The 15,582-nt window shown below is 41.6% G+C and overlaps 1 long non-coding RNA gene across 2 annotated transcripts in view; it reads right to left on the minus strand.

Annotated features, from left to right (window-relative positions):
• The window catches only part of LOC102549623 (uncharacterized), a 48,118-nt gene that overhangs the window by 10,246 nt on the left and 22,290 nt on the right, over window positions 1-15,582 (minus strand). The window contains exon 5 of one of the 2 annotated variants that reach the window (XR_596808.4): window positions 12,851-13,004. This is a non-coding gene — a long non-coding RNA (uncharacterized LOC102549623). The other variant, XR_001841935.3, reaches the window with a different exon arrangement.

The raw sequence follows: 15,582 nt of genomic DNA on the forward strand, positions 1-15,582 counted from the left end.
TTCTGAATGGGAGAGGGAGCTTTAACATAATAACAGGGAGCCATGGGCCCAGGGAGTGACTCACTTCCTCCTGCTAGCTCCTTGTGTGGTTGGGCTGAGGCAGGATTTGGAATGTATTTGGAGTGACCCCTGATGTGTTCTCACCCCCCACAAAGTAACTTTAAAAATATCTTTGTGTCTAACCGGACATGAGTTAAAGTCAAAATGACTTTGTCCTAGCCAATAACATAGGTCACACTGTGTGTAGGGGCAGGGATGCAGCTGGAGAATGATGTTTGTATTGCCTCACTTACCAAAAGTGCCTCTTGGGAAGAAGAGAAATGTCAAAGAGGCCATCCCAGGAGGGACAAGCTTAGCCTTGGACCAGAGTTTCTTAGCACAGCTACTGAATGAAGTCATGCCATTCCAGTGATTGCTAGTGGGGCCCATGGGAAATGTGGAACCATGTGTTGAAGGGGAGCTACACACACACACACACACACACACACACACACACACACACACACACACCAGAGAAAGAGCTGGAGGAGGGGCACACACATGAACACCCCAAGTGTATGCAAAGGTAGAGAGATTCCTTTCCTCTCACCACCTGACAAGTGCTAGAGCTGCAGATTAGTGGGGCCAGCATGGCTGCGGAAATTTCTGTGGATGAAGGGGACTGGATGGAAAAGCACCTGCTCCATAATTTCTGTGCTGACAACAGGCCTTGGTGACAATGCACAGGCTTCAGTCAGTTGCTGAGTGTGTCTGTGGAATAAGCACTGAGAGTATCCTGGAGAAAAAGAAGCCAGAGGAAGAGAGAGCCAGCTCTGTTTTGCTAAAAGAGAGATTAAATTTCAACCCCTGGAGGACAACAAAGAGTGAAAATGAAAAATGAAAAAGAGAAAAAAAAAAACTAAGCCTGGAGCTCATTTCTGGTGCTTTTCAATACCGTTTTCAATGTATACCTGTCCTTCAAAAAGTTAAAGAATGACAGATGTGTGTGTTTCAACACCAACTGTCTTGGATGATGCCAGGGGCAGCTGGGCATCTCCCTGACCTTTCTTTCTGGATAGAGTTGTGATGGGGAAAGAAAGCATCACCCTCCACCTTCTGTCTGATCCAGCACAGCTGTGTTTGCTCATTCCTGAGAACCGGATGAGTTTCCTTAGCCCTTGGTTGATATACCGTACCATCTTCAGTGCAGCTGTAATTTTAACAAGGGGGAAGCCGACTTGAACCTTTCTAATCCTTACTGCAGACACCTTGAGCTCCTGATTCTGCCGTATGTATGCACGTGTGTTTAAGGGCTTCTACTAGCTGTTGTTCTGAAAATGTGGCTCATTCCAAAGATAAAGAAGGAAAGAAAGGAAAGAAGGAAGGAAGGAAGGAAGGAAGGGAGGGAGGGAGGAAGGAAGGAAAGAAGGGAGGAAGGAAGGGCGAGCTTCAAAAACACATCTGCCTTATTCTAACCAAGAGATTTGTTACTTTAACATTTAGAAAACAAAGTCAGTGTTGTTATCCTATGTTTACTATACCATTTCTGTTTCCTTTTTTGGGGTCAAGTGGTGGATGCTATTTCCCCTCTTCTCCTTGAACCATAGAGAAACTAATCCAAAATTAAAACTATGAGAGGCGTGGGGGTAAAGGCTTGAAAATCAATTGCAGATAGTCTCAGAATTGCACAACCAACTTGAGGGTTTTTTTTTTAAGACTTGTATGTTGGGAGGGAACTGTTTTATGAATGGACATAAGCCTGATACTCAGAATGCGTGGGATTGGTCTGAGAGCCTTGTCTGGGTCAACTGTCACATCTGGCTCTTATGAATCTGGCACAATGTGACTCATGGATACACAAATAGTAATCCTTGATAGTGACCACTTGTGACTTGACAAACAATGTCAAATGCCAGAGAACTGTTGTGGCTACTTGGCTGGGTTAATCATGCTCTCATGTTAGGTGGGCAGTTAGGAAAGGTCTTTTCTCTTGTCAGGAAGTGACCAAGTTCTAGGTATTCTCTCTTCACTCTAGGACCTCAAGTAGCCCTGTCTGACATTTTTCAGCTCTAGAATCTCCCTGCACTGTCCCCTTAGAAGTGCCAGTAGAGGGCATGAGGCTATATTGGCAGCAAGGCTGCGTTTTAACCCCATCCTGATGACATACTCCATAATGTGGTGAGTTATTTAACTTCCCTGTGTGTCTATCCCCTCATCTCGTGAAAAGGAAGTATAATTTAATGAAATTAAAATATACCAAGCATGTATTAAAAACTTTCTAAGTGTTTGGCCCTCTCCTAACCAGGATATTAGAACAGTTTCTGTTAAATTTTTAACAATATGACTTGGATAGTTTCTTTGCCTGTCAGGAAATCGACATACAGCACATTGGTAGTAAGGTCTGGAATCAGGAGTTCTCAATCCCTTTCTCTAGAGCATCAGTTGCCAGCTAAGTGCACTGCTGTTTCTAAAGAGACACCCATTGCTGCTTTCTCACGTAGGTAAGAGAACAGTGCTACTAGTCTTTCAGAGGCTGAGGACAAAGGTGTTGATTCACACTACAGAACAAGACCATCCCACAGATTGTAATTACTCAGCTCCAGATATCCACAGTGCTAAAGCAGAGAAAGGGCAGCTCAGAGACTCTTCTGACTACAGAACTAACCAGACACCAGCACCAAAGATGAGGGTAGAGAACATAAAATTTAGTGACTCATGGATGGGCCAAAGAACAATGCAAAGCAGAGCAGATGTACGAGGCCAGGAGAATCAGTTTGCTATTGTTCCTATCAGTTTCTCCCCTCCGTCTCACTTGTCTCTTTTTAGTAGTGTTTTAAGGGTTTCACACACTTTTCTCAGAAAGGCTTCTGAGCATGGTGGGAAAAGGTGCCTCCTCCCAGCTAGTTGTCCTGTACACCATCAGTGTTTGTTTTCCTGTGTGAGTTCTATGGCTCAGATCTGCATTGGGGTCTATCCCTAGCGGCCTCCTGAGCTGCAGCGCAGTTGTGTGTTGGGAAGATAGCTTTCTTTTTCTGTGTACCACCTGAAGATGTTTGGGTAGGCGGGGCTTGATTAGCAGCACTCCCAGGTCCAAAAGACAGAGAACTCAGTAACTCACATGAGAATGGTTCGTGCCCGTTGTCCAAAGGTTAGAAAATGGATCTCATAAATGAGCAGTTTAAGGAGGTTATGCCATCTGTTATAGACCTTATTTTTGTGGGATCCTAAAATATCTCAAAAATTATCCTCTTCTCTAGCAATTGAATGGGCAAGAGGCCATACAAACAGTAAAACTTTGAAGGCGGGACAAGCAGATACTAAAAGCTAAAGGGAAACTGGAGAGATCAGGGTCTGGTTTTGCTCTCTTCTGTCATTCTTCTCAGTTGTAAGAGCAGCCTTGAGACTTGAGTATATTTGTAATTTCGCAGAACTGCCCAGGGGCCAGGTTGTGTTCTGTGGGCGAAGGCAACTGCTAGGCCAGCCTCACAGATTCCAGGTTCCTCGGGGCCACTAGATCTTGTGGGAGTGTGGGAAGCTGTTACTTACGAAAGCAGGCACTAACAAGCCAGCCACATACTCACCATGCATTTTTGATCGTTAACTGTGCTTGGCACTGTTCCATCTACATTACACATATTAATTATCATAATAACCAGTCTGGAGAAGTACCATTTCATTCCCATTTTGGATATGGGGAAACACATAGTAGTAGATGTCAAGCCCTGTAAGTGAACTCAGAAGTGTAATCCAGAGGCTGTATTGACCACTGTGATGATCTACCTCCGTGTATAGAAGGTCACAGGTCACATGAAATAAAAGTTCTAATGTTTATCAAATCAAGAACAAGAAATGGTGGCAGTAAGTGGGACACTGACCTAAGGCTCCTGGGTTTGTTGTGAACTTTGTTGGTGTCTAGATTCAAACCATGGATGAAGGGATTTATGTCCACCTGACAAGAACTAACAAGCCACTCTGACATTAAATAAAACATGGGGATTTATAAATGTTTGAAGGATTAATCAATGCCTGAGAACTAGCAAACAATTCTAGTTCGGCATTTGCAGGCAACGCTTTCCACAGACTGCCCATTGTAACATTTCAGTACTATGAGAATGAGAGGCACAAATTTAGGCACATTGGGGCAGAAATACCATAGTTTCTAAAGGAAAAACTTATTGTACATTCCTTCAAAGCATGAGTGAATTCTTCATACAAATGTCTTCAAACCACGAGTGACTGTCTAATTCTGTGACTGGTTAAAATTGTTTCATTTACTTAAACAGTTCATGGACTGGATTTGGGCTCAGAAACTGAGAATTTACTCTATGATGAATCCATCACACACAGGTAAAGCCCCAGGGACCATCTCTGACACTCCTAATAGAGTTTTTATACTTACTAAACTCTAATTAACACATATGCAGCCACCAATTTGTATCTCTGCCAGATGGAAATGTTGATCAGCCAAGTGGTCAAGAAGGAGTAGTGAAGAGACTACACACACATGCGTATCTGACCATTAAGTGTAAAAGTGCATCAAACTATCCTTGGTGTTTGATAATCCTTAAAATCCTTCATTTCACACACTGAAATGGATCCCAAGGGTTTTTTTTTTCCTTTTCTTGGGACACACATTTGGGGGCTAAGTACTTTTTGTCTGACTCGATGAAGCTAGAGACTGTGCCATGACTGTGTTCCTCTGCACACTTGCTAGAACAATGCACACATTTGTGGTAATTCAACCTTGGCTGCTGCACTAATTTTATTCATAATAATGTCCCTATTATTGTAAAACAATACCACAAGAGTCACATATCACACAACTTCTGCTGGAAGCCCTCCAGTAAGTCTCAAGACTTGTCATTTTTAATTTGCCAGCCATGTCACTGAGGAGGTCTCTGGAAAGTCCTCCTACTTTGTCTTGCACCTTTCCAGACACTTGCACTGTCTGCCATGGCTCTGCACTGGCTTCTAAGTCTGTGTACCTTGACTACACAGCTTTGCTTTTATCTGCTTCACTGCCTGGTCAGCCTGCTGCATTCTGTATGCATCTTGATACATTCTAGCAGTGCTACCTCCTCTCAAATTCAGATTTGTCTATTTACCTAATTGTTAGCTGGACATAGACATCTGGGATTCGCAGACAGACCTCACAGTTAATATGTTCCTAACTTAGTCCACTGTGTTCGTACTTCATAGGGAGTTGAGCAGATATGAGGGAGTAACTTGACAGTGAAAACTCTCCATATCTCCTTAAATCCAGTATACAACTGAGTCTTACAAAACTATGTTTGAAAATGTCTAGACCCTGTTATCGTCCTCATCATGGTCTCATATAGGTTGCTGTCTCTCACCCTCACCAGACTGCAGTCCTTTTTGCTGCCTCATCTTGTCACTGTCTTCTCTACTGTGACCTTCCTTATACCGCTCAGTCTCATATGAAACACATATAATCTTTAGGCCAAAGACAATTTGTCCAAGATTTCCTAAAGTTTTATACTATTTACATGACACAGTAAGCCTGAATGACTTAGTGTAGATGCCTTTGTGTCTATTGTGTGTTGTTCTGTAGGCATGCGTGTAAGGCAGACACACATGACTTCAACTATATGGGATTTATGGTGTTGATTTGCAAGTTTTGAAAGCATGTATTTGGGAGTGGGGAGTATACTCTACAGTAGAAATTGAGGAAATCAGACAGGCAGTTACATGGAAATTAAATTAAAATTAAATTACATTAAATTAAAATGTAAGCTCCTTTAAGTCAGCTGCTCACAGTCTCTTTTTATGCCTCACAAGACTGTACAAAGTTCCTCGTTTCATTCATGTGATTGAGTTCAGTCCCAGGAAAGACGGAGCTTGCATTAATCAAAAGCAGATGGCAGTAACTGAGGCTTTACAGGTTCACTTCTATGCCAGTCTTTGAGGAGAAATGGAGTGGATTTCAGAAGCAAAATATTTGTATTTGATGAGTTGTAGTTTGGGAAGGTTTTATTTTTGAATGGAAAAAAAGCCCCAAAGAGCCAAGAAGACACTAATGGATAAAATGCTTTGCACATATGGGATGGAAAATTGTTGTCTCTTAAGTCAAAATGCAGCTTCTGGAGATCACAGTGGCTTCGACTCACAGGTGCCTGACCCACAGGCCACAGCCCTGCCCCATGTGTTTGGCCTCAAGCCTCTCCTCCAGCCGGCCATGGGAGAAGATCAGGTTCAGTAATGGAGAAACTTCTAGAACTGCTTGAAAATACTACTCATGCCAAAGAAGATTCCCCTCCTTTTCCTTCTCACCCTTTTATCCACACACAGGAGCACTAAACAACTAAATAGCGCTCTTCCCAGCTTCCTCCTGGCTTGGGTTTTTGGCTCCTGCTCCTCAGAGCAGCAGCTGGTTTTCAGCTGATGTGGGGTTCACACACTCCATGCTAAGTCACTCAGATTCTTCATAAAGAAAAGATGTCCTTTGATTTGTTTGTTTTCATTACTTTTAGATGTTGTTCCTACAGCGCTGCCTTGCTTTATAAAAGCTTAACCCTTTTTCCAGAACACACCATTTATACATGCAGAGTAAATCAGGATTGGGATGCACCTGGAAGGAAGAATATAAGGGGAAGATCTGAGGAAATTTAATTTTTAAAACACATTTTTCTTTCGTTTTGCATGGAATCTTATGATAATACAAATGATTGCTTCCCCTCATTCTTTCTCCCAAAGGTTCTACTTCTTCTTCACTAGCTTATTTTGATTGATAGGCATAGAAGAGTCTCAATATGGGACTCATACTAGGTCCCAGGCAGCAGTTTCTACCAAGCAGTAGCCCTAGTGTTGTGTGTCTCTCATCTGCTTTATGCAGTGTGCATCACCAACATATTATTAAACAAAGGTGTTAAAGTTGGTATGTTCAAATCAACACCGGGTCTCGTAAGTCATACTGTTGGGACAACTTAGAACATTCTGCATATGTGCTCTGGATGCTGAGTTGAGAATGGTGCTGGGATAACCTGGGAAACTCGTGATGGCAGCACGGCTAGTTTGTGGACAGCCACGGTCCTGTGACATGTTTGGAGCCTTGTTAGCAGATAACTTTCTCTTTAGCATCTTCAGGCCTCAGTTGGTCGCCCTTAATTTCACAGTGTCACCCTCTTTCCTCGGCTTCTTGTCTCCATATCTCCTATTTTTTAGTAGCACTGGCAATTACATTTCAACAATGCCATTATAAGCCACTCAGGTCTCTCACTCCTTTGAAGATGCCCAGCTCACTTTGTGTGTCTGGTCCTCAGTTTCATTTGATAGAAAAGCACGAGGAGGTGCTGGCCATGCAGTGGCAGAACTGGATGTGGAGGCTTAACCTTTATTCACATCATACAGTGTAGACTGAGGGAGGAAATAATGCCTGATTTCTCACATGACCTTGCTTTATGAAATATCTTGGCATCTATAGATATTCTTTCAACAGTAGCTGCTCACATTTAGTTGTGCTTAGTGGATCTGAATGATGTTTTACTCCAGCCTTCTAGTCCTCCTTACACTATTTTTAACTAACACCATTTGTGAGGATAGGTTAGGTTCATAACTCATACAAGATCATGGACTCTAGTTGGTGAGGAAGGAGTTTGATCACAAATGTCTACATCATGGTGTAGATAATCATGCTAAACAGAACATAAAAAAAATGATTTGTTCTTCATGAAATCAGTTTCAGGATGATGAGATGAAGAAGAAATTTTTAAGAGCAGGGGTAAAAGTTGGTGAGATTTTTACTATATGAATGTGAGCCATTTTACTGGATCTACTCCCCACCCCAACACACACATACATGTACCAGAGCACATAGAAGTCTATGTATATAGACTATAAAAATGCTGCTTAAGGAGTTGGGGGAGGGGGGCATTGAGGGCTCCAAAGAAGATAGGAACTCCATAGTAAGACCAACAGAGTCAAATAACCTGGAGACTTGGGGGCTCTCAGAGACTGCGCCACCAACCAAAGAGCATACACAGGCTGGATATAGGTCTGCTGCACATATGTACCAGATGTGTAGCTCAGTCTTCATGTGGGTCCTGAACAACTGGAACAGGGGCAATCCCTAAAGCTGTTGACTGAATGTGGGATGTGTTCTTCTAGCTGGGCTGCCTTGCCTGGCCTTAGTGGGAGAGTCTCTCGGAGACTTAATGCACCAGGATGAGGGATATCCAGAGGGGCCCTCCACCCTCTCAGAAAAGAGGAGGATGGGTGAGGGGAAGGAACTTAGTAGGGCGGACTGAGCAGACAGCAGTTGGGAAGTAAAATGAAGGAATAAATAAATAAATAAATAAATAAATAAATAAAGCTGCTTCAGATAACAAGATGTATTTTTAATTAAGTGCCATAATCCAAGAGTGAAAGTTAAAGAAACTGAACAAGTGCTACAATTCCCCCTGCCCCAAATAAATGTTCTTTAAAACACTTCCACACAGATGTATTTTGCTAACATTGCTATTCAGAAACCACTCAAATCAACCTCCTATGGTCTTTTCCTAGAATTTTCTGTATTGATTTATGTCTTACAGACTTTCCAAAGCTTTTCATACCTTGTAAGAACACACTCCCAATTTCTTAGTTTGTCACATGTACCATCTTGTTCTTTTTTTTTCTTTTTTTTTTTTTTTTTTTGGTTCTTTTTTTCGGAGCTGGGGACCGAACCCAGGGCCTTGCGCTTCCTAGGCAAGCGCTCTACCACGGAGCTAAATCCCCAACCCCACCATCTTGTTCTTGATGTCTCCCTTTGCTCACACCAGGCACTCAGCACTCATGATGATTCAGATGTAGAAAAAAAGAAACCCTTGGATCCTCTACCCTGTATTCTGGCTATTCCTCTGGCTTCCATCATCTCTGGGGATATTATGCTCCTGTTCTTTTAGGCAGGGCTTGGCTTGTAAGTGCAGAACTACAAGGACTTCCCCAATCTTTCATTTAGACTATCATGTGCAGACCCTTTAAAGTAGAGAGTTACACAGCAATAAGCATGGCATATTTTACATTGTCTGTCACATAGCTTTCTTTTTTTCATTTTTGACCTATCAACTTTCTTAGTTAAAGTTTCTGATGCTGTAATAAAACACCACAACTGAAAGCAATCTAGGGGAGAAAGGGTTCATTTGTCTTACAACTCTCAGCTCACTGAGCAGGAACATGGAGGCAGGAACTGAAGTAGAAGCCATGGAGGAATGCTACTTCTTGGCTGACATTTTATGGTTTGCTCAGCCTGCCTTTCTGTATGACTCAAGACTACTTACCCAAAGGTAGAATCCTCTGCTACCTCCCCTCCTCCCCCTCCAAAAAAACCCACCACAGGCTTGGCCTGATCAAAAAAAAAAAAAAAGTACATTGCCTGAGTACCTGCAGGCAATCTGAGGGAGGCATTATTTCAATTGAGGTTTGTCTTCCAAATAATTGTAGCTCGAGTCAAGTTGACAAAACAGTGGCCAAAGCTTCAATGTTTTCAGTTCTATCAATGACCCTATCTTTATTCTTCAGATAAAGAAGCTGACACAGACAAGAAGTGGAACATGTTCAAGACTATGAACTTGGTAATGGGCAGAGCCCAGACTGCAGGAATGCTGAGCTGTCCCTCCGGCCCCCTTCTTTTCCTAAATGTCCACTCAACAGAGAGGAGGTCATGGAGTGTTCCAGGTTGCCTTGCAATGCCTCATAACTTGACTTGCTATATATTCATGACTCGAGAAAGCTGAACTGATGTTTAGCATAAATTTATTAAATAATTGAAGAAAGATCTTTCCGGTTTCTCCTGCCCTGGTCGGTAAAGTAAAACAAAACAAAACTGGAGTTTCTGTATGGCATTTACCTTAAATGAAAGACATTTCTAGGTATATAGGAATCTATATTAGATGTACCATTAGAATGTATCTAAGCGTTATTGTGGTCAAACTAGGGCTGATGCAAATATTAATATTTCTCTCTCTCCCTCCCTCCCTCCCTTTGTCCCTCCTTCCCTCCCCATCCCGTCTCTTCTCTACTATCTTTGAGGTAAAGTTCAGCTATGTTAACCAGGCTTCCTTCAAACTCCTTTCTAGCCCAGGCTGCCCTGGAATTACAATCCTCTATCACAACCATTCCAAGTGCTAGGGTAACTCCTGTGTGTTCCAATATTCAGCTCAGACATTGCTCTTTAATTTCAGTTTTGACTTCTCAAAGCTCCATAGGACCCAAGCGTGCTGTTAATTTTTCTCACACACATGATGCTCATCTTTGCAATTATAGCGGGCCCGAGTCATAGTCCAGGCTGTAGGAGTCACCTGAGCTTTCTTGGGAGGCGTGGACTAACCTGGACTGCATAGGAGCACAGTGTGCAGGACTGAGGTGACAGTGGGAAAAGAGAATCCATCAGGCTTCATTTTATTACACAGGCATAATCAAGTCAGAATATTAATGTGGTAATTGCTTCCTCCTTTGCATTTACAGAGAGAGAGAGAAAAACAGCTGGGGTGGTTGACATCTGAAACAGGAGCCACTGATCAATCGTTACTTGCACAGCAGATGGGCTTGGTTTATGAATAAGCAACAAATGTGAAAAAGAGATTGATGGGTTGAGCCAGGCTTGCTTCATGCAGGGACATTTAACCTTTCCTGATTGCCACTGGCCCAAGGTTCATACAGCGCGATTGCTTTTATTACGGTCAGAGAACTATAGTCACTGAATGTGGTAAAGAACAGAACAAAACTCTGCTGAGAAAATACACAAGCAGAACTGAAGGATGTCTAATGATTCTTAGAGCAAAGCATGATCCTGACTGTATTGTGATCCATGACAGTGGAGTCCCCCTACCTGTGTTCGTACTCTTAGCAGGTACAGAAATCAATTTCTCAGAAAAGTAATTCCTTATGAGGAATAGGGACACCATATGAGGGGATCCTGGACACATGTAGTTTGAAAGCTGTTCATAAACAAAAACCATGTATCCTCAGTATCTTTGGAACACACCCTCCGTTATTGCTTACAGCTGTGTATTTAGGAGTGCATTTCTTCAAGTCACATAACCGACGGAAGCGCATTAAAACACAGTGTCCCAGAGAGGGGTGACCTGTTGCCTGCTGAAATATTAGTTTGTAGGATTCTTTCTAGACTTCAGTTTCCAAACTAGCAGAAAACAAAAACAACTCTCAGAGATTTTGACCAAATGATAGAGGAGAGTTTAAGGTGTGGAGAGCTGTGGGCAAGCTTAGGCCACAGGCTCTGTCTTTCCTTGGCTCTGCTCTATATGGTCTTGAGAATCTTGGCCTTGCAGCATGCCATCTTGTCTGGGTGGTAGGGTCTCAGTTATTTGAAAGATGCCTTTCGGGAAAAATCATGTAATAGTTTGTCACTATTGCCATGGTTGGTGGTAGTGTTTTTTGTGAAGTTTTTGTTTTTTGTTTTGAACTCCAGATTATTGGCTTTTTATTTTAGTTTCTTTTTGTCAGAGGAAAAATGAATTAACATCCATCTCACAGGCTTGCTCGGCTGTTTAGTTCCAAAGTCCTGTTCAGTTTTTGTTTCTTGTCTTGCTTCTGTTTTGGCTTGATTTCTTCATGATAATGCTGGACGTGGAGCTGAGAATCATTTACTCCAAGCAAGCGCTGTAACTGAAGCCCGAGCCCAGCCCTCCGTACCACCACAGACTTCTGAAGCTGGGAAAGCTTTAGAAGCTGGGAGTTTTCTGATTCTCTCATCATTATGTTTCTCCTCAGTCTTTAGATAGAGGTAAGTGTGGGTTTGGAGAAAAGCAAAGGAAAGCATGTAATGGACAACTATTCTGAATTATGCAAAGTAGCTCTTACTCAGGGTCAACTAAATTATATCAACTTGCCCTTTAGTTTACCCTTATTTTGCAAAAGGAGAAAAAAGAAGGAAAACTAAATAGGACTGTGTGATTTGGGAAGCCAAATTGATAATCTGATATAAAAGTTGCTCTGCTAAATATAAATTATTAAGTGTAGATTTTTTTCCCTAGGATATTGTATTCATTTTTTGATATTACTTAGAATGATGTATTGGATAAAAATCAATTTTGTAAGTATATAAATATGTCATAAATAAATACTTTGACTTATTTCTCACAAAAAAGAAAGAAAAATGCCAAAGCAATATCAGGTATAGTGATGAGTTTATAGGTTATAGACAGGTACGTGAATTCAACACAAAAAAGGTTATGGAAGCATTTTAACAATTTTAAGACAATAACAAGCATAAGGTAGCAGTGATATCATGATGTCAGGTGGAGAAATGGAGAACCAAAGTAGTTCTTTGATTGCAGTGGGAGGCATGTAACTTTCAAAACGTTCGCGAAGTAATTACTGAAGAGAGAGGAAGTAGGAATGGGAGTCTCTGTATAGGTAAGGAATCCAGAGCTTCACTATAAGAGACATAGACCAAGCAACCCTGGCTTGTTATAGAGGGGAGTCCTATCAATGTTACAAAGGAAAGTCCATCAAATTTGTATTGCTGCATAATATTCTGGAGTATTTTTACTTCATCCTAGGGCCAGCATTTGCTGTGTTCCACGGCTACTGCAGGTAGAGAATGTTAAAAAGCCTGCCAGAGTTCAAATGGAACAAAACACAAGAGGGAAAGCTGAAGAAAAATGGAAAGTCGTGCTAAGTCCCAGAATAGACAGTATTTCTAGGTGGGCAGAAGAGGAGCCAACCTCTTCAAAACTCACATTGTAATTTGATTGTCATTATGGTAATCCCTGCGGGCGGGGCCATTAAGGGCGATTGTGCCATTTATTTAGAAGGGCCCATGTGTTTTAGGAGTATGTTCTCCCCTTTCATGTGAGATAGATTGTTTATAAATCAAAGCTGTTGCTCATAATACACTTTTACATCTTCTTACCTGCCTTTCTGCTTCCTGCTGTGAGGTGAAGCAGTGTGAGGACTCTCTCTCTAGAAGTGAAGAAATATTGAAGCCATGGTCGTGGCTTTCATAGCATCCCAAGCCATGGTCTAGCCAAAACCTCTGTACTTCATTGGTCATAGTCTTGGGTATTCTGTTAACACCAATAGAAATGGGTCTAAGACAAGATTTCAAATTCCTTACTTAATGTCACCTTAGAATTAACGTCTGATTTCTATGAATGCCTAAGCTGGATTTTTCTCTTCTATTTATTTTTCCTTCTTTCCATCTTTACTTTTGGCATTTTCTTTTTTATCACAGTACATATCTTTGTGTTTCTTCTTTTGCTTGCCAATATAGTGCCAAAAATCCTTTCAATCAAGCCTTTATATTATCCCAGGGTGTTCATGTAACCTATAGCCAAGACTTACTAGCCTCTATTCACCTAGTATCATCCCTCTCTTGTTGCGGCCACTCTAGTGTCACTGCTGTCCTTAGTGATGATGTGTCACAAGAGCCAATTTTACTTCTAAGTACTAGAAGCTTTGGAGTTCTAGATATGTAGCAAGAATTAGATATCTGGAAGGGGTTAATAATAGTCTTCTCATCTTATTTGTGAACTAAAGTAAAATGATCGAGGCCAATGGCACACATTTGGTTATTTAAATTACTTAGCAAAGCCTGCGTTGGAAAGTGCCTCTTCAGAATATAACAAAGCTTGATTCCTGGAAAGCCAGCCCTATAGTCCCCAAATGAAACTACGATACTCAGAAGTCCCTACCTCATGAAGCAAAAGGGTCACAACATGTGGTTATACTAGCAGCCCAAGGATGTTTTGGGAAACCAAGAGAGTTCTCCAAGAGTCAAATAATAGGAAGACTGAAGCAAAGATTTGATTAACAAAAATAATCTTTACTAGATAGTAACTAACTCAGCTATCACATTTTTCTTTGAAAAGTTTAAATTGAGATACCTAATCTCAGGCTCCAGAAATAGAGAGGGGATACAATATCACAATTGTAAGGTACTCTATATACTCCTGCCATCCCCCAAATCAGAAGAATCAGGTGTTCCAGGACAGACTGTTTCTACAAACACACAAACAAATCAATGAACTAGACCTTTGAGCAGAGATAATCAAATCCTTGACTTGGGGAATGTCAAGTCTAAGTCACCAAGCTCTGGTTTTTCACATGTACAGTGATGTTTCAACTCTGGTATAATAATACTCTCTTTACTTTGTATATTTAAAGCAACCACACCAAATAAGGCCTGTAAAGTACCACCTGGGTCTTGTCATTTGAGAAACCCTGACTTTAGTTAGATTCCAGTATCAGTGGAAGAGAGTGGCTCACCTTCGCCCTCATGAATGAACGGCAAGATTAGGAGGTTGGCAAATAGGTTGTCCTAGAAACGAGTCCCTTGTTTCCTTTTTGATATTTGGAAATAAGGTTCACAGAGGAAAGTAACTACTTCTGCTGGACTGAATGCAAAGTAAGAGCTGGCTAAATGCTGCCCTAGCTGCAGTATGGAGACAAAACTCACACCAGTACAAGGAAAACAGAAAGATTCCCTGAGAATTCTGGGAAAGGGATGGCTAAAGAATTTTTCCTTAGCTGAGGATGCCAAAGTCTTTGCATATCTACCCAGGTGAAGTGAACAGTAGGCCCAGGGCTACCTAAGATACAAACTCTGAACCGTCTCTTGTTGGGAACGCCTTGACAAGCAGCCAGAAAGCATCCCTTCTGTGCCCCTCCTCGTCCCCACAAAGGACAAAGTACAGGCTGTTGCTTCAGGTGAGTACTGTTCTGGGAAAACAAGGAAAGCAAACAAATACTGCTGTGTGGTTGACTGGTTCCCAGGCTCCATTTCAAAGGCAGTCCCCTATGGCATTGTTTGCTCCTGTTTTTCCCAGCATAGGTGTTTGGTATCGACCAGACCTATTCTGAGACCTCCAAGTAAAGAAGCATTTTTTACAACGTGAAGCAGAGAATGTCCTTTTTTTTTTTTTTTAAAGTTCTACCACATGTAAGAGTCCCCAGTTGTGCTAGTATCAAGACACTGAGGGTGAGAAAAATTCACATTTTAATGGCTTTTCTGAGGTAACTTAGGGGCAATTTTGTCCTTGATTTGAGCATAGCAGCCTTTATGGGGCAACAGTTCTCTTTCCACAGTGAGAATATGGAAGGAAAAGGCCAGATTATTAGGGAATTGCTTATTAGGGTAGACTTAAGAAAATAAAATGAATTTTAGAGCAAATAAATATTACACTATTATACTGTCTGGCATCATTAACAGGCATGCTGGAATTCTCAAAACTTCTCCTCACTTTTTCTCGATCATGAGCATGGTCAGTTGGTCAGAAGGGCCTCTCTTCCAGCTTGGGTGACTGGCAAATTAAGTGAGCTTACTCCATTGTGAAGGAAAGAAGAAAATATGCCTTTAACTGTGAGGTAGAAAACGAAGATAGAAAATTTGAACATGGGTAAAAAACACATTAAGAAATAAAATTCAAAGGATACCTTCCAAGATGGGAAAGAGCATGGAAGGAATCATGTTCTGAGATTTGGCCCAGACTGGATTGGGCATCATAAGCTCAGTCTTGGTGTTCATGAAAGAGAACTTCTCCTGCCTTGCCTCCATTGTTGTAACTATTACTTCACATTAGGAAGCATAGCTCAGAAATCATAGCCAGAAAGATTAGAGCAAGATACAGAGCACAGTACACATCT

Source organism: Rattus norvegicus, chromosome 17 (genome assembly GCF_036323735.1).
Source record: "Rattus norvegicus strain BN/NHsdMcwi chromosome 17, GRCr8, whole genome shotgun sequence".
Classification (NCBI taxonomy): Eukaryota; Metazoa; Chordata; class Mammalia; order Rodentia; family Muridae; genus Rattus; species Rattus norvegicus.